At 45.5% G+C, this 19,248-nt stretch overlaps 1 long non-coding RNA gene across 1 annotated transcript; it reads left to right on the top strand.

Annotated features, from left to right (window-relative positions):
• Positions 1-378: 378 nt before the first annotated feature.
• On the top strand, positions 379-18,460 carry LOC116990207. Its single transcript, XR_004416469.1, has 4 exons — positions 379-480; positions 5,848-5,853; positions 15,863-15,870; positions 18,447-18,460. It is a non-coding gene; the product is annotated as an uncharacterized LOC116990207 (long non-coding RNA).
• The last annotated feature ends 788 nt before the right edge of the window (positions 18,461-19,248 follow it).

Below are 19,248 nucleotides of genomic sequence, written 5' to 3'. Positions count from 1 at the left end.
GAAAAGGGGAAAGTTGGAAAATGTAGTTTGTTTGTTTTTTCTGATGTTTCTTTTATATTTCTTTTCAGTGAGTTAATTTGGAAAATTGTTACTCGTTTGTATTTTAAACTAGGAATTGGAATTTGGAAATAGTAGGGAGAATGGTTTTAGAAAATTGGAAATAAGTTAATTGCTGAAAAAACAATCAGTGTTTATGGTTTGCTTAGATAAACATTCTGTTTGGAGAAGAGTAATAAATCAATTGGGGCCCAGGAGGAAAAAATGGAAGCTGGCAAACAATGGGTTAACATGAATTAAAGGGGCATGATGCTAAAACTACTGGATATTTCTGGAATAAAAGACTTTTGAACACCCCTGTTTGACTGAAAAATTGAAAGTTTGTATGGTTTACTTTAATCTGTTATATTTTACCTGTTTTTAAGATACAAACAATTGATAAAGTGCACAAAGAAAGATCATACAATAAGTAAGATAACTGCAGTTCAGCAAAACATTCCCTGTGTCTAAAGAAAGCATTGAGAAATGAGGAGAAAGAAAGGAAATGTCAAGATAAATGTGTGATAGTTATGAATTATATGCCACAGATAAGTGGAAAAGGAGGAGAGGGCAGGAATTAGATGTACTTAAGCAGTTTAGAGAAAAGGGAAAGCAGGCAGTGAGGATACAACAGAAGTAGGAGAAGACAGGTGTGAAAGTAATACATTTGGAGAAGTCAGTGGAAGATTTTAAAAGGAAGGTGGATGAATCTGCAAAGGAAGCTAGAAAATCTGAGATGTAGGAAATTGAGTTTAAAATAAGAAGGAAGGCACACCAAATGGATTACAGTGCGAAGATATGGTGATAGAAGAAGAGGAATAGTAATTGAGGGATAAATTGACGATACTGCTTTAAAAAGAAAAGAGCAGGACAGACACAAAGTATCCTTTGAGGTACTCAGAACACAAGAGGGCTAAAAATACCTTGCCCAAAAATTTATGATGGGGCAGGAAAATGGATTGGGGCTTTGGAGGAGGAGAACGTGGGATGTTTATTGGCGATGGGAGTCGAAGTAATAGGAATCACTAAACTGACACAATTCCTGAAGATGGCTTGTATAAACATGCTGTGAATAATGCAATAAACAATGTCATGCTGTTTGACACAGTCCAGCAGAGGGTACGGCAGGCCCTCAGATAATGTTACCCACTTAAGATGGACCCCAATCCATTAAGGGGAGATCCACTGGAGAGGCTAAGAAAATCAAGCAGCCTATCTGGAGAACCAGCTGAAAGAGTGGAGACTCGAAACTGAGCAAGAAATAAAAGGCAACCAATTAATGAACACTTTACTAGAATGAACACTATATTCTGAACCACTGTGGTGGATGTCATGCCTCCTCAAATCAGAAATCTAGATTGGGGGAGGTGGTGGGATTGTCATCTATGTCCCACCCCCGGTTCAGCAATTATTTGGTCCATGTGGTCGAGAAATGTTGCAAAGATAAGAAAAAGACGCAGACCCGCAGAAAGAGTTGAAGAGAAAAGTGCTGCAACTGTAACATGAAGAGCTGAAAAGAAAGTGCATGAAAAAGGAAAGACAATGTTGTCAATAACAACAGACTTGGCTGGAAAAACTGTAATAAGTGATTCATCGACACACAGTCAGTCCTATGACAGAGCCAAACAGGGGCCAGAGAATCCCATGCCAATAATTAATATCTTTGGGAGAGCGTTTCCTCAAATGCCCTATTAGGAGTGAAATAAATCTGGACATGAGCCCAGACAGGACTGGGGTCCCCAAGGGAGGGAGGGATCTCAAGGAGGAGGTCAAGGAAGGCTAGTAGAGAGGCAGGTAATGGATAAGGTATGTTGGGGATGTGAACAGGTATGGTAATCAGGAAATAATAATTATATTAAGATAGTGGCGAACATAGCTATGATAGCAGCATTAAGAAGAAATGTTGAATCCACAAGGCTAGGATGCCGCAGGGATTTAAATACTTGCCTCGTATTTTTAATCAGATGTTAAAGGTAGATTTGAAAGGTGCACCAGAGATGCCAGAATGGTGGATGATTGTTTGTCAGGTTGGAGGCGGGTGATTAGTGGGGTGCCTCAGGGATCTGTGTTGGGTCCACAGTTGTGTATAATATGTATCAATGATCTGGGTGATGGTGTGGTAAATTGGATTAGTAAAAGTGCAGATGATTCTAAGATAGGCGGTGATGTGGATAATGACGCAAATGTTCTAAGTCTACAGAGAGATTTGGGCCATTTGGAAGAGTGAGCTAAGAGATGGCAGATGGAGTTTAATGCTGATAAGTGTGAGGGGCTACATCTTGGCAGGACAAAATCAAAATAGGGCGTACATGGTAAATGGTAATGAATTGAGAAATGCAGTTGAACAGAGGGATCTAGGAATAACTGTGTATAATTCCCTGAAGATGGAATCTCACATAGATAGGGTGGCAAAGAAAGCTTTTGGTGTGGTGGCCTTATTAAATCAAAACATTGAGTATAGAAGTTGGGATGTAATGTTAAAATTGTACAAGGCATTGGTGAGGCCGATTCTGGAGTATAGCGCACAATTTTGGTCGCCAAATTATAGAAAAGATGTGAACAAAATAGAGAGAGTACAGAGGAGAATTACTAGAATGTTGCCTGGGTTGCAGCAACTAAGTTACAGAGAAAGGTTGAACAAGTTAGGTTAATTCGTTGGAACGCAGAAGGTTAAGGGGGACTTGATAGAGGTCTTTAAAATGATGAGAAGGATAGACAGAGTTGACGTGGATAAACGTTTTTCATTGAAAGTAGGGAAGATTCAAACAAGAGGACATGATTTGAGAATTAAGGGACAGAAATGTACAGGGTAGAATGAGGGGGAACTCATTTACTCAGAGAGTGGTAGCTGTGTGGAATGAGCTTCCAGTGGAAGTGGTGGAGGCAGGTTTGATTTTTTCATTTAAAATAAATTGGATAGGTGTATGGACAGGTAAAGAATGGAGGGTTATGGTCTGAGTGCAGGTAGATGGGACTAGGTGAGAGTGAGTGTTCGGCATGGACTAGAGGGGCTGAGATGGTCTGTTTCCGTACTGTAATTGTTATATGATTATATGGTGTACCCTGAGAAAGTATTTGAAACAGTATGAGGATGACTTATTGGTTTGTTTCACAAGTAAGAAGCAATGTGAGAGACATTTTAATTTCTTGGAAAAGCTGACATAGGAGGTCATACAGTATCCGGGAAGAGGTTGCTGGTTTGTCAGCAGCAGGTAGAATATTCAGCACAAGTAGTATCCAAAGAAGTGAAAGCTATAGCACAGGATCAAATTGAAGCAATAATTAAAGCCCCTAACCCTCAGACAGTAGGACAGATGATGATGATTTTGGGAATGGCAGAATATAGATTAGATTAGATTGGAGAGTCTGTTAAAATTGCGAAGTCATTAAGAAATATAATGAAGGATGTAGGACACACAAGTCTGAGGAATGTTTTACAGTCAGAGTCGTTGAATGAAGATGACAAGGGTCTTGTTTGTGGATGTTTCTGGTTAAAGGGATCATAATAGCAAGTCTGCAAGGTTTGCAGTGGTGCGACAGGATGAATTGGAATTTAAGGTAATTAAATTGGAAGTTTGCCTGTAAACTTGCTCAGCTCAGTTGACAGAAATTAGGGTTTTAAGAGCATGATTAGAAAGGGAAATCAAGGTGCAGATAATGCAGCCAGAACAACATCTGGAGGATGTTCAGGTATTAATACGCCTCGGGTAAGTTTGGATCTGGACCCCACAGAGGAGGACATAATTCAAATGCAAGGTAAGTGTAGATGGGTTATGCATGCAACCTATAATGTAGTTACCTCATCACCACTAACCACGCCCCATCATATTAGTATAACTGTAGTATCCTCCCTTTGTTCCTCCCACTAGGTCCCAGTACGCCTGAAGCTGGATGCAGTCAGTGCTGGGACGTGTGTGCCATGTGCTATAATAAACTACCAGTGAAGGTTACAGTGTGTCAGCTATCAAACCTTTACATGGTGTCAGAAGTTTAAAACTCGCGTTTCCCGTTTACCGGCTTTCATTTATTTTGTCCCCGTTAGTGCCCAGTGTTGGGTTTCCCTTGACATGGCATCCTCATGCCGAAAGCCATCTCCCCTTGTCTTCGACGCTGACATTGCGGAGCGATGGTCGACTTTTGTGATGGACTACACTCACTACGTCAATATTGCGCCCGGAACGACCCAGCCGCGGTCAAAGCATCACTCTTGCTCAACCTGGCCGGTCCCGACGCAATGAAGAGAGCTCAAGCCTTTGTCTACGAACCAGCAGTCCTGGATGACAACGAGCAGCCGGTCGAGCCAGCTGAATCGGCCGACGACCCGGTATGTCTTTTGCGCAAATTCGCGGAGATATGTGACCTGCCCTCCAACCGTATACTGGAGCGGGCCAGGTTCTTCTCACGCAAGCAACAGCCGGATGAACCTGTTTAGTGCTTCATCGCCGACCTGCGGCACCTTGCCCAGCGGTGCCGATTTGAAACCATGCGCGACCAGCTCACCAGAGACATTCTCGTCACTGGCATGATTGATCAGAAGCTACGTGCCGACCTGCTGCAACGGCCTGACCTAACCTTGACTCAGGCAATGCATGCGTGCCGCATTGCCGAAGTGGTCACCCCTCCTCATGGACAGAGGGGGTCCGACAGCCGAGCCATAAATCTAACTGGTGTTGCTGGACAACGTCGTATGAGGGACAACTTTCGCACTCCACCGCGGCCCGTTCGCACATCCCGGGACCCGAGATCTAAAAAGTGTCCAAACTGCAATTACGTGCACTCCACAGAATCACAGTGCCCAGCCCTTGGGAAGACCTGCAATTTCTGCGGGAGAATGAACCATTTTGCAGCTGCCTGTCGGTCCCGTGGGAAAGTGCCCTCAGCTCCCAGACAACTCCTAAACAACCTTCTGCAAGTTGATAGCGAGATGGATTCTCAGTCCTCTGTTGACGCTGCCCCCGACTCTGAGCTCAGCTATTCCACGGGAGATGTAAGTATTTACAATCTCCTCCACAGCCGATCTCGCCTCCCTGATCCTTCTGTGAATATAACTGTAAACAACAAGTCCTTCTCTGCTAAGCTGGACACGGGGGCGAAAGTGAACGTAATGTCAACAAAGCTGTTCCACCAGATAAGGAAGAATGAGCTGCTGATTGCAGATCGCTCTGTTTTGCGTGCCTATGGGGGAGAGGAACTAACACCTGTGGGGAGGGCGACCTTCCACTGCGTGCTGCAGAAATCTTCCCAGGACCTGTCTTTCTTTATTCTGGACAGTGACTGTGTGACGTTGCTGAGCAACCAGGCATGCCAGGATCTTGGTCTGGTATCGTTTGACCGTACGGTTCACGAGGTGCAAGCTGTGATGGATCCACTATCCGAGTACCCAGACTTGTTTGACGACAAGTTGGGGAAGCTGCCGTTGGTGTACAAGATCGTGACTGACCCATCTGTGGTGCCTGTGATCCGTCCACCCCATAGAGTGTCGTTCGCCATGAAGGGCAAGGTGGAGAGTATGCTGAAAGACATGGTCAACATGGGAGTGCTGGAGGCTGTCAGCGATCCAACCGAATGGGTCTCCACCATGGTCGCCACGTTGAAGAAAGGAAAAAATTAGATACGGGTATGCATCAACCCCAAGGACTTGAATATGGCGATTAAACGGCCCCACTACCCCATGAGGACTGTCGAAGATGTTGCCGCCCAGGTGGGACAAGCCACAGTGTTCTCCGTCCTCGATGCCAGAAGTTCGTTCTGGCAGATACCCCTGGACAAACGCTCCACGGACCTGACCACGTTCAGCACGCCCTTCGGCAGGTTTAAGTTTTTGCGGATGCCGTTCGGCATCAACTCCGCCAGCGAGGTATTTCAGCGTTCAATGGAACAACTGTTTGCAGGTCTGCCCTGCGCGATCATTGTGGACGACTTACTGGTCTATGGGAGGGATGTGGCCGAACATGCCCGCAACCTCCGACGGATTTTGGAAGATAAATTTGAAGCTTAATCGGTCAAAGTGCAAGTTCCGGGTGCCTGAGGTCACATATGTTGGCCACATTTTCACGGCCCAAGGGTTAAAGCCAGACCCGCAAAAGACCAGCGCCATCTCAGAGCTGCCCGCCCCGACAGACGTTGTCAGTCTGCAGCGTTTCCTGGGTATGGTGAATTACTTGGGGAAGTTTATCCCCGACTTCAGCGAATTGAGCGCACCCCTGAGACAGCTCACTAAAAAGGACATTGCCTGGGCATGGTTTCCACACCACCAGCAGGCGTTCGACCTGCTAAAGACGAGGCTGGTCAGCACACCTACCCTGAAGTTCTTTGATCTACTGCGCCCGATCGTGGTCACTTGCGAAGCCTCTCGATTTGGACTGGGTGCTGCCTGCCTGCAACCCCACGCTGATGACTCGCTGCTGCCCATCTCCTATGCCTCTAGGACCATGACGGACACAGAGCAGCGCTATGCTCAGATAGAGAAGGAGCTGCTGGCGGTGGTTTTCGCGTGTTCGAAGTTTAAGGACTTCCTATTTGGCACCAGGTTCACCGTTGAGACGGATCACCAGCCACTGGTAACGATACTGAACAAACCTATACACTGCGCCCATGCCAGGCTACAGCGGATGATGCTGCAGCTACAGCGCTTTGACTTTAAAATCATATATCAGAGGGGAACCGAGATGCATGTGGCTGATGCACTGTCCCGGGCCCCCCGGGCCTCCTGCGACCGGCACCCCTTCGAGCAGTCGGACTTACAGGTACTGAACGTTAACTTCGTCCCTTCCCAGCAACTACAGTGCTTGGTTGCACATACCGCAAACGACCCCGACCTGCAGCAGCTTGCTGCTGTCATCAAGCGCGGGTGGCCCACCAAACGGAATTCGTTGCCTGCCAGCGTCCACCCCTATTTTTTGGTCCGCGATGAGTTGGTCCTCCGGGACGGCATTATTATCAAAGGACACAAAGTGGTCGTGCCTGCCTCGCTGCATGGCTTGTATTTTGACGCCGCCCACATGGGGCATCCCGGGGCAGATGCCACTATCTCACATGCCCAGGAACAGTACTTCTGGCCGGCCATGGCTAAGTACATCCAGGCCAGGGTGGATTCCTGTCCGGACTGTAACTCTCTTGCCCCGCATCAGCAAAGACAGCCGCTTTTGCAGCAGCCTGCCCCTGACATGCCCTGGTCCTCTCTGGCTGCCGATATTTTCGACTGGCGCGGGAGGCAATACCTTGTGCTAGTAGACTCTTACTCGAATTGGTTCGAGGTGGACCTCCTCCCTGCCATCACCTCCGAGATGGTGATCAGCAAGCTTCGCCGTCACTTTGCAACGTTTGGTTCCCCTGTCCGGCTGCAGACAGACAACGGACGCCAGTTTACCAGCGCCGAGTTTCGAGCGTTTGTTGCAAAGTGGAACTTTAATCATTTCACCAGCAGCCCGGAGTACCCTCAGAGCAACGGTCTAGCTGAACGGGCGGTCCGCAGCGCAAAGCACCTGCTTGAACAGACCCGCCTCTCGAACGGGGATTTCTATCAGGGTCTCCTGAACCTTCGGAACATTTCCAGAGACCGTACCATGGGATCCCCTGCCCAGCGACTCATGTCCCGTGTTGTCCGCCCTCCGATGCCTATTGCCCAGCAGTCCCTGATGCCCAAAGTCCTGCAGCCTGCTGATGTCCAGCGACGTATTGCCCAGAAGCACGAGATCCAGCGCCGCTCGCATGACAAATCCTGCCGCCCCCTTTCGCCACTGATGCCTGGACAGGTCGTCCGTTTGCAGACGCCCACCGGCTATTCCCGACTTGCCACCGTCGTCGGGTTTGACAGCGCGCCACGGTCCTACCTCGTGGATTTCGAAGGGACTGTATACCGACGCAGCCGCCAGCACCTGTTGGCGGTTAACGAGCCCAAACCACCTCCTGCGATTCCGTATACCCCTCCATCGCGTGTCGAGCCTTCCTCCACCAACGTACCCTCTGCTCCCTGCATGCCACGGTCGGTCCTTTTGCCTCGGGTACCCCCCCTGCTCCTCCCGGGTTTGCTCCCCAGGCTCTGTTGTCCCCTGCAAGGTCTTCTCTCTCTCCAACTTCAGCTCGTTCTACCCCTTCATTCTCACCTGGCTCACCTGTGCCTCTACGTTCCCACTCCAAGCTGGGTTCTCCACCCATCTTCTCTCCCCCTCCTGTTTCTGTTCCTGTCCCTCCTCCTATTCTTTCGGGTGGGGAGGGTGAAGGTGTTGTGCGCACTCGCTCGGGTCGGATTGTAAAACCTCCGGCTCGCTACGGAGAGTATGCTTAGCTTTGCAGGTTCTGTATAATAAACCTGCCACTGTTGTAACTTGTTTAAATTGTAAGGGGAAGGATGTAGATGGGTTATGCATGCAACCTATAATGTAGTTACCTCATCACCACTAACCACGCCCCATCATATTAGTATAACTGTAGTATCCTCCCTTTGTTCCTCCCACTAGGTCCCAGTACGCCTGAATGCTGGATGCAGTCAGTGCTGGGACGTGTGTGCCATGTGCTATAATAAAGTACCAGTAAAGGTTACAGTGTGTCAGCTATCACTCCTTTACAGTAAGGTAATCTAAGCAGAACTTAAAGGGCATGTGGATACTGAAGGATTATTGATAGTACCTACACCATTGCTGACCATTCTTAGTACAGAAGTACATGGGTTAGATTATTGTGCAAGGGGGGAAGTTATAAGAAGAGTAAAAAGTATGGACTTTGGTCACTTTACTTGAAGGTGTCGGTGGACCACTTTTCATCCCAGTATGAGGTGAGTGACCTAAACAAGATTATGACAATGTCAGAAACGGCCTATAGGTCACATTCCTGTGCCATGAAGGTCCATAGTTTGGTGATCAACTATGTGGACATAATAAAGAAGGTAAGAGGATAAAGGTATATGCTAGTAGTGATTGATAAATTCAGCAAGTGTGTGGAGGCAGTATTGTCCAAAGATTTAGATGCGAGGACTGTAATAATGTTTCTGACGAATGAGGTAATCCCAAGGTTTGGTGGACCTACAGAAATCATAATGATAACGTATTGGTTTTCATTCAGTGAGTAATCAAGCTGGTGCTACAGTCTTTAGAGTAAAACAAAGATTTGGGTGTGTGTATCATCTGTAGTCACAGGGCATGGTGGAAAGAATGAATGGAACATTGAAGGCCAAGAGAAATATGTTTGTGTAACTACAAAGTTGAATGGGTTGGTGCCCTGTAAGTGGCACTGATGAGAAGTTGCATGAAAAATAACCAAATAACCCACATAACACCACGTGAGATGTTTACTGGCGGACCCATGCAGGTGAGTCAATGGAGAAGTCCCAGTAAGGGACCGAGTTTGGAACAGTTAGAGGTAAAAATTTAAGCAGTGTGTGCAACAGTTAATTATGATGCACAGGTCTATTTATGCACAGACACAGCAAAAGCAGTTGAGGAAGGATCCTTTAAACCTGAAGACAAGGTGTATGTTTGAGCTTTCCGGATCACCCACCGCTGATCAGGTGGAAGGTTGATCTACCTGGTACCATCTCAATCCGTACATGAGGGCTGTCCTACAGGTATGACTCGATAATAGCCCTGAGGTAAGTGAACAGGAGGACAAAGAAGTGAGGGAAGAGCAGAGCTTTAACAAGATAATAAGCGATGTTTTTGGAGACATTAGTGACTCTAAGAATGGTGTAAATAAGGTCAGAAGAAGGGGGTGTATGTGTTTTGGTTTGGGGAACAATGCTTCACCTTCATACATAATAATATTGGCCCAGAGGGGTTTTTCACTAAAGCAATGGATAGATTGAGAATTTTGAAAAAAAGAGAACAAGCAGAGTGTGCGTTTTGGACATGACGTCTTTAATTGGCTGGGGAAAATTAGGCAGTTGGGGATCATGGCTGACTAAGATGGGGATGATCATTGGAGTTGTGCTGCTCGTGGTGGTTGCCGTGTTATGTTGTGTCTTACCTTGTATCACTAGTTTTTTCTAGTAAGAACCACTGCCAAGCAGCTTTCGTTGATCCAGGATAAAGGTTTTCCCTAAAAAGCAGACACGGAGGATAGAATACTACGATGATGTGCAGAACATGCCAGAGATGTTGAACTATAGATTGTGCGGAGAACTGGGTCATTTTCCCCACCGTAGTAGAAAGGGGGGTGGGTTTTTGGCTCAGATATCCAGGTTTTTAGAGAAAGAACACTATAACACTGAGCATTACAAATTTAAGGTCCCTGAAATTGGTCGTAGTTTAATTTGACAACCAAGATGTGGAGCTTGTGGTGTTCTTTTTCTATGAGACGTAAGTAGTCTCAAAGGGGGGATATATAGTAGATATTATTTTCGGTATTGAATGTATCGTATAGAATCTGTATTTGAAAGTAGTTTAAGAAGTGTGGCCGTTCTCAGGTTACAGGCCATTTGGTCAGTCACAGACCACATGCATTTTCTCAGGAGACATTCTGTAATAACCATATAACAATTACATAACGGAAACAGGCCATCTCGGCCCTACAAGTCCGTGCCGAACAACGTTTTACACTTAGTCCCACCTGCCTGCACTCATACCATAACCCTCCATTCCCTTCTCATCCATATGCCTATCCAATTTATTTTTAAATTATACCAACGAACCTGCCTCCACCACTTCCACTGGAAGCTCATTCCACACCGCTACCACTCTGAGTAAAGAAGTTCCCCCTCATGTTACGCCTAAACTTCTGTCCCTTAATTCTGAAGTCATGTCCAATACAAAGGGCTCAGCATTTACAATTGGCAATTGTTTATATTTAGATAGAAAGGCATATCTAGCAAGGCATCTCAGGATCTGTGAGCTCCGTTTATTTGTGCTCATGTTGCGTGGAGGGTATGTGACCTTTGTATATTGAATTTATTTTGTTTATACAAACTGACGGGACTAAGATGTTGAGAAAGAATAGTGGGGCTGGAAATGTGACAATTCTTTGAATAATGTTGTCAGTATGATAGCAAAGACATAAAGAGGCCAATGGAATGTCTGTCCCTAGAGAAGGGGGATCCCCACAAGGAGGGTGAGGGAGCTAAGATAGTCAAGAGATCATTATCGCTTGTCACCAGGGACAGTTTTAAGATCCTGGCTATAGGTGATGTGGGTTTGCAAAGACAGAGTGAATTCCTATTTTAAAGTGTGTAACGGAAAATAATGGTAGTTTAAATATGATTTATAAAGAAGATCATCTGGGATATATATTGTCCTTTAATTAGGGAAATATATGGTGTTTTCATCTTACATTAGATCTTTGTGTTTGGATCTGTAGTTTAAGAAGTTACATTCTTTTCCAAGATTATAGGTTTAATGGGAACACGGTCTTATATATATATAAATTGGGCAACCATTGAATCACATGTAGCTTATTTTGAGGAGCGATCTTTGTGAATTGAGACCACTTTTCCCTTGATTTCACGTGGTTAAAATAAAGCATTTCAGAACAAAGGAAGAAGCCACGAGGCTAGCAAGGGGCCATAAAGGGGAGTCATGTGACTTATAAATGTGGGTATTGTGGAAAAGTACTGGTAAGAAGGGCATAAGAGGAAGCGAGTGATTGGCTGGAAATAAGGGAATGTGAGCAAATGATTGGATATGGAAATGTAACCATATAACCATATAACCATATAACAATTACAGCACGGAAACAGGCCATCTCGGCCCTACAAGTCCGTGCCGAACAACTTTTTTCCTTAGTCCCACCTGCCTGCACTCATACCATAACCTTCCATTCCCTTCTCATCCATATGCCTATCCAATTTATTTTTAAATGATACCAACGAACCTGCCGCTCATTCCACACTGCTACCACTCTCTGAGTAAAGTAGTTCCCCCTCATGTCACCCCTAAACTTCTGTCCCTTAATTCTGAAGTCATGTCCTCTTGTTTGAATCTTCCCTATTCTCAAAGGGAAAAGCTTGATCACATCAACTCTGTCTAACCCTCTCATCATTTTAAAGACCTCTATCAAGTCCCCCCTTAACCTTCTGCGCTCCAGAGAATAAAGACCTAACTTATTCAACCTATCTCTGTAACTTAGTTGTTGAAACCCAGGCAACATTCTAGTAAATCTCCTCTGTACTCTCTCTATTTTGTTGACATCCTTCCTATAATTGGGCGACCAAAATTGTACACCATACTCCAGATTTGGTCTCACCAATGCCTTGTACAATTTTAACATTACATCCCAGCTTCTATACTCAATGCTCTGATTTATAAAGGCTAGCGTAACAAAAGCTTCCGTTACCACCCTATCTATATGAGATTCCACCTTCAAGGAACTATGCACGGTTATTCCCAGATCCCTCTGTTCAACCGTATTCTTCAATTCCCTACCATTTATCATGTACGTCCTATTTTGATTTGTCCTGCCAAGGTGTAACACCTCACATTTATCAGCATTCCATCTGCCATCTTTCAGCCCATTTTTTCCAAATGGCCTAAATCACTCTGTAGACTTTGGAAAATCCTCTTCATTATCCACAACGCCCCCTATCTTGGTATCATCTGCATACTTACTAATCCAATTTACCACGCCTTCATCCAGATCATTGATGTACATGACAAACAACAAAGGACCCAACACAGATCCATGAGGCACCCCACTAGTCACCTGCCTCCAACCCGACAAACAGCCATCCACCATTACCCTCTGGCTTCTCCCATTCAGCCACCGCTGAATCCATCTTGCTATTCCTGCATTTATACCCAACAGTTTAACCTTCTTAACCAACCTTCCATGAGGAACCTTGTCAAAGGCCTTACTAAAGTCCATATAGGCAACATCCACTGCTTTACCCTCGTCAATTTCCCTAGTAACCTCTTCAAAAAATTCAAGAAGATTAGTCAAACATGACCTTCCAGGCACACATCCATGTTGACTGTTCCTAATCAGACCTTGTTTATCCAGATGCTTATATATATATTATCTCTAAGTATCTTTTCCATTAATTTGACTGAAGTCAAACTAACAGGTCTATAATTGCTAGGTTTACTCTTAGAACCCCTTTTAAACAATGGAACAACATGCGCAGTACGCCTATCCTCGGGGTACTTTTTTGGATACTTCTCCAGTTTTTTAGGCTTGGTTTGATAACTTGGCCAGCTAGCAGGTTCTGTGGTCGGGAGTTCGACGTTATCACAGTCCTGTAATTTTTTTAAAGTTGAGGGCAGGTGTTATAACTTCCAAAGAAGTTGCGGTGCACTGCGAGCAGTAGGGTAAGGTGTTTTGCCATACTACCCTGTCCCTCTGAAATGAGCATGCAAAACGATAGCCGACGTCAGGGATATCAAATGCACTTTAAAATATTTGGGGTTTAAAGCTATGCTCAATGTGCCCCCCAATAACGGTGGGCACTTTGAGTAAATGCAATTTAGGGGAGGCGTGATGAAGTCCAACACTTCATGACTACCTGTCTTGGAAAGGTTTTTTGAAAAGAACAGATAGTAAGCTGGCCATCAGTTGAGACTGAAAAGCCATCTCGCTAGTGGTGGAGCCACATAGCGGCCACACCCATCAGCACTTCCTGATCCTGTACCTCAAGCATACTCAACGATTTTGTTCCGCCAGTGACCCCTCTTCTTGACCAGCCCAGCACTGGTCCCCATCGATCCCTCGACAAGGGAGATGGCCAGTGCTGTAGGCACTGGAGTGGGAATGTTATGCTCCCTTGGCGGACTTGCCCCTGCCTCTGAGGCAAGTCTCGCTGGTGTTTCTGGCTCCATGACCTTCCTCTGGCTTGGAGAACAGACACTTGCTTGTTCTTGTTTGAAGTGCTGATTCCATCTTCCGTGTCTTTCTCCAGCCCGAGGTTGGTCCTGACCTTGCTGTTAGAGGCTGTCTGCCGTTTTCGGGCGGCATTTCAGCGGTTCTCGGGCGGCGTGTCTCCTTGTCGGGAGTCTGCAGGGGTGCCAGCCGGTTTTTGAATTTCCCTCCAGTCCGCTGTTGTTGGTCAGACAGCTGTTTTAGCGGACTGGGCATCGGCGCAGCACCCGTGTCTGTGAACCGCACCGGGTGCGTTCCCGTTGCCGCCTATGCCCCCTCCACTGACGGCTCCTTCCCTGGAGACGGGCGGGTGCCGCTTCCCTCTGCTGCTTTGCTCCTCCTGGAGAAACAAACAAAAGCAAAGTCCCGATTTTAAACTGAAGGTAAGTACTTACCTAACGGTCCTTTCTTTCAGGCTTGTAGCCGGAGCTGCCTACTCCCGCTGCGTCGCTGTTGCACTGAGTGAACGCTGCAATCATGCGTGCTGAACGGGCTCTTCACGTAGTCACTCACGTGACTCCGAAGTAAAACCTACGGACCTATCTCCAAAATTGTGTTATTGGTAATCTTTGGGGGGTTTTTCTCCCTCCCCTCTCTATTACCTTATAGTTTCATTTTTCTTTTCCCTTATTTCTTTCCTCTCTATAGCTCTATCTTTAAAACAAATATAGAAAAATAGAAGATGTGTTTATATGTAACTTGTAAGCAAATCATAATATGTATATGCTTCTAATGTTATGATATGTATATGCTTCTAATAAAAACACATTTTTTAAAAGCCCAACATTTGCACTTCCTTCCTAAACAAGGTAAGGATCGTTATCAGGAACACCACGGGAGATTTATGTTGACAGAAATTCGTGAGTCCACGGGAAACAACATCCTATCCCACCATTGCCTGGGTTTCAGCAACTAAGTTACAGAGAAAGGTTGAACAAGTTAGGGCTTTATTCTTTGGAGCGCAGAAGGTTAAGGGGGGGACTTGATAGAGGTCTTTAAAATGATGAGAGGGATAGACAGAGTTGTCGTGGATAAGCTTTTCCCACTGAGAGTAGGGAAGATTCAAACAAGGGGACATGACTTGCGAATTAAGGGACAGAAGTTTAGGGGTAACATGAGGGGGGACTTCTTTACTCAGAGAGTGGTAGCTGTGTGGAATGAGCTTCCAATGAAGGTGGTGGAGGCTGGTTCGATTTTATCATTTAAAAATAAACTGGATAGTTATATGGACGGGAAAGGAATGGAGCGTTATGGTCTGAGCGCAGGTAGATGGGACTAGGGGAGAATACGTGTTCGGCACGGACTAGAAGGGTCGAGATGGCCTGTTTCCGTGCTGGAATTGGTATATGGTTATTGCCAATTGTCTTTCCCTCGAGCGTAACAGGAAACATTATCAGAAAAGCTTGGAATGCTGGCTTCCTGATTACCACAGCTCCTCTAGTATAGTACAGAATTGCAAACTTCAGCTTATTCAGTACCCAAAAAAGTCAAGCTAATCTTTTAATTAATAATATATTTTACACTACAATGATTAAATAACCAGGATATTCTCACTACCACCTTTTATCAATTTTGATGATAACACTACGGTCCTTCGTTGTTACACAGTAAAGGCTCCAGGCATTTCAGTACATAGATCAATACAACGATCAGCAGTATAATAGATCCATAGTGAATTATCATTCCTATGAGTCCACATCACAGAGGATCTGACATGGACAACACACACTGCCGCACTGGTGAGTAAGGCAAGGCAGCGCCTTTGCCACCTCAGGCAGCTGAGGAAATTCAGAGTTTCTCTGAGGTCCTTCAGTGCTTCTACTCTGGGGCTGTAGAAAGCATCTTGTCCGGTAACATCACAATCTGGTTTGGGAACTGCTTTGCCCAGAACAAGAAGGCTCTGCCAAGAGTAGTGCGTTCGTCCGAATGCACTATGGGAACTACACTCGCCCCCCCCCCCCTGCAGGACCTATACATCAGAAGGTGCAGATCCAGAGCCAACGAGATCATGGGAGCCCCCATCCACCCCAGCAACGGACTGTTCCAGTTGCTAAGGTCAGGCAACCGCCTCCGCTGTCATGCTGTGAAAACAGAGAGGATGAGACGGAATTTCTTCCCACAGGCCATCAGGACTGTAAACTTTTCTCACCTGGGACTAATTTACTGTACTAATTTACTATTGTGTTGTGTCTTTAAAAAAAAAATATTCTAACATGTAAATACTGATGCTGTTCTAGTCTGTTCTGTAGTGTTTGCACAATCCGCAGGCATTGCCACTTTCATTTCACTGCACACCTTGTATGTGTATGTGACAAATGAAGTTGTCTTGACTTCCCCATATTCCTCCTAACATCTAAATGTCCACCATTCTCCACTTTTATTGAAGTTATGCATCTCTTCCTCTACCTCTGTGATTATCATTATTTACCTGGTGATATGTACTGCTAAATCTATAATGTTAAGAGGATTCATCAGGGATATAGGTGCAGCATTCCTGCCCTATTATAGCATAGGTCCCTCTATTTATTCTGCGGGGCTATAGGGCAATGTGCAACCATTTCAACCGTCATGGATGAGAGGGTCTTTTGCATGTAGGTACAGGTGTCCGCAGTTTCATTAACCAATTTCTCCAATACAAAGGCCATATTAATCAATTCCCGTGATAGACGGGCTGTCCCGTAAAGCAGGTAGGCTTAGCCCTTATGGGGATATATAACTCAGTTAGATTTTACACAGCTCACACGTGAGGGACAATAACGACCAAATAACAGCATCCCCTTCAGTTGTAGGTTGGCATGGTCAACCTTTCCCAGTTCTTCTCATCCGCAGGGCATACCAGGTAACCATGTGCCCAGGATCCGCATACAAAATAGGTGCAGGAGTAGGCTATTCGGCCCTTCGAGCCTGCACCGCCATTCAATATGATCGTGGCCGATCATCCAACTCAGTATCCCGTACCTGCCTTATTTCCATACCCCCTGATCCCCTTAGCCACAAGGGTCATATCTAACTACATCTTAAATATGGCCAATCAACTGGCCTCAACTACCTTCTGTGGCAGAGATTACCAGAGATTTACCACTCTATGTCTGAAAAATGTTTTTCTCATATCGGTCCTAAAAGTCTTCCCCCTTATCCTTAAACAGTGACCCTTTTTTCTGGACTTCCCCAACATCGGGTACAATCTTCCTGCATCTAGCCTGTCGAACCCCTTAAGAATGTTGTAAGTTTCTATAAGATCACCCCTGAATCTTCTAAATTCTAGCGAGTACAAGCCTAGTCTAACCAGTCTTTCTTCACATGAAAGTCCTGACATCCCAGGAATCAGTCTGGTGAACCTTCTCTGTACCCCCTCTATGGCAAGAATGTCTTTCCTCAGATTAGGAGACCAAAACAGTCTGCAATACTCCAGGTGTGGTCTCACCAAGACCCTGTACAACAGCAGTAGAACCTCCCTGCTCCTATACTCAAATCTTTTTTCTATGAAAGCTAACATACCATTCGCTTTCTTCACTGCCTGATGCACCTGCATGCCTACTTTCAACGACTGGTGTACCATGACACCCAGGTCTCGTCCCTTTTCCTAATCGGCCACCATTTAGATAACAGTCTGCTTTCCTGTTTTTGCCACCAAAGTGGATAACCTCACATTTATCCACATTATACTGCATTTGCCATGCATTTTCCCACTCACCCAGCCTATCCACGTCACCTTGCAGCCTCCTAGCATCCTCCTCACAGCGAAAACTGCCCCCCCCCCGCTTTGTGTCATCCGCAAACTTGGAGATGTTGCATTCAATTCCCTCGCCCAAATCATGAATATATATTGTAAATAGCTGGGGTTCCAGCACCGAGCCTTGCGGTACCCCACTAGTCACTGCCTGCCAGTCTGAAGTGGACCCGTTTATTCCTACTCTTTGTTTCATGTATGTCAGACAGTTCTCTATCCACATCAATACTGAACCCCCAATACCGTGTGCTTTATGTTTGCATACTAATCTCTTATGTGGGACCTTGTAGAAAGCCGTCTGAGTGTCCAGATATAACACATCCACTGGTTCTCCCTTATCCACTCTACTAGTAACATCGTCAATAAATTCTATAAGATTCGTGAGACATGATTTACCTTTCATAAATCCATGCTGACTTTGTCCAATGATTCACCACTTTCGAAACGTGCTGCAATTCCATCTTTAATAACTGACTCTAGCATTTTCTAGCACTCTACCGATGTTAGACTAATGGTCTGTAATTCCCCGTTTTCTCTCTCCCTCCCTTTTTAAAAAGTGGGGTTACACAAGCTACCCTCCAATCCTCAGGAACTACTCCAGAATCTAAACAGTTTTGAAAAATTATCACTAATGCATCCACTATTTCTGGAGCTGGTGTTACTTCTATGTATAAACCATATAACCATATAACAATTACAGCACGGAAACAGGCCATCTCGGCCCTACAAGTCCGTGCCGAACAAATTGTTTCCCCTTAGCCCCACCTGCCTGCACTCATACTATGACCCTCCATTCCCTTCTCATCCATATGCCTATCCAATTTATTTTTAAATGATACCAACGAACCTGCCTCCCCCACTTCCACTGGAAGCTCATTCCACACCGCTACCACTCTCTGAGTAAAGAAGTTCCCCCTCATGTTACCCCTAAACTTCTGTCACTTAATTCTGAAGTCATGTCCTTGAAGTATTGCTGCAAAAAACTATCCTGCACACATTTTACAAAATCCACCCCATCCAGCCCATTTACAGAATGTGTTTCTCAGTCTATATATGGAAAATTGAAATCTCCCATAATCACTACCTTGTGCTTACTATTAATATCTGCAATCTCCTTACATATTTTCTCTTCCACTTCTCGCTCCCCATTTGGCGGTCTATAATACACCCCTATAAGTGTTGCTACCCCTTTCCGATTTCTCAGTTCCACCCAAATAGCCTCCCTAGACGAGACCGCTAATCTATCCTGCAAAAGCACTGCTGTAATATCTTCCCTGATAAGCAATACAACACCTCCACCTCTTGCCCCATCAATTCTATCACACCTGAAGCAACGGAATCCTGCAATATTTAGTTTCCAATCGCAGCCCTCCTGTAACCATGTTTCACTGATCGCACAACATCAAACCTCCAGGTGTCAATCCATGCTCTAAGTTCATCCACCTTTCTTACAATGCTCCTAGCATTAACATATACACATTTAAGAAACCCACCCTCTCTTATTCTCTGTTTATTGTTTTTTTCTTCTCTCTCCCCTACATTTTGGGTCAGAGTGCTACAATTCTCTGCCTCCTGCCTCACAGACTGACTGCTAGCTTTCCCAATTTGGGTCCTTCCCCCCAACCATACAAGATTAAAGTCTCCCCAGTCGCCTTTGCAAATCTCCCCGCCAGGATATTGGTCCCCCTCGGGTTCAAGTGCAA

Source organism: Amblyraja radiata, chromosome 30, assembly GCF_010909765.2.
Source record: "Amblyraja radiata isolate CabotCenter1 chromosome 30, sAmbRad1.1.pri, whole genome shotgun sequence".
Lineage (NCBI taxonomy): Eukaryota > Metazoa > Chordata > Chondrichthyes > Rajiformes > Rajidae > Amblyraja > Amblyraja radiata.
The sequence above is the reverse complement of the archived record's forward strand: the minus strand, read 5'-3'. Positions and strand labels throughout refer to the sequence as shown.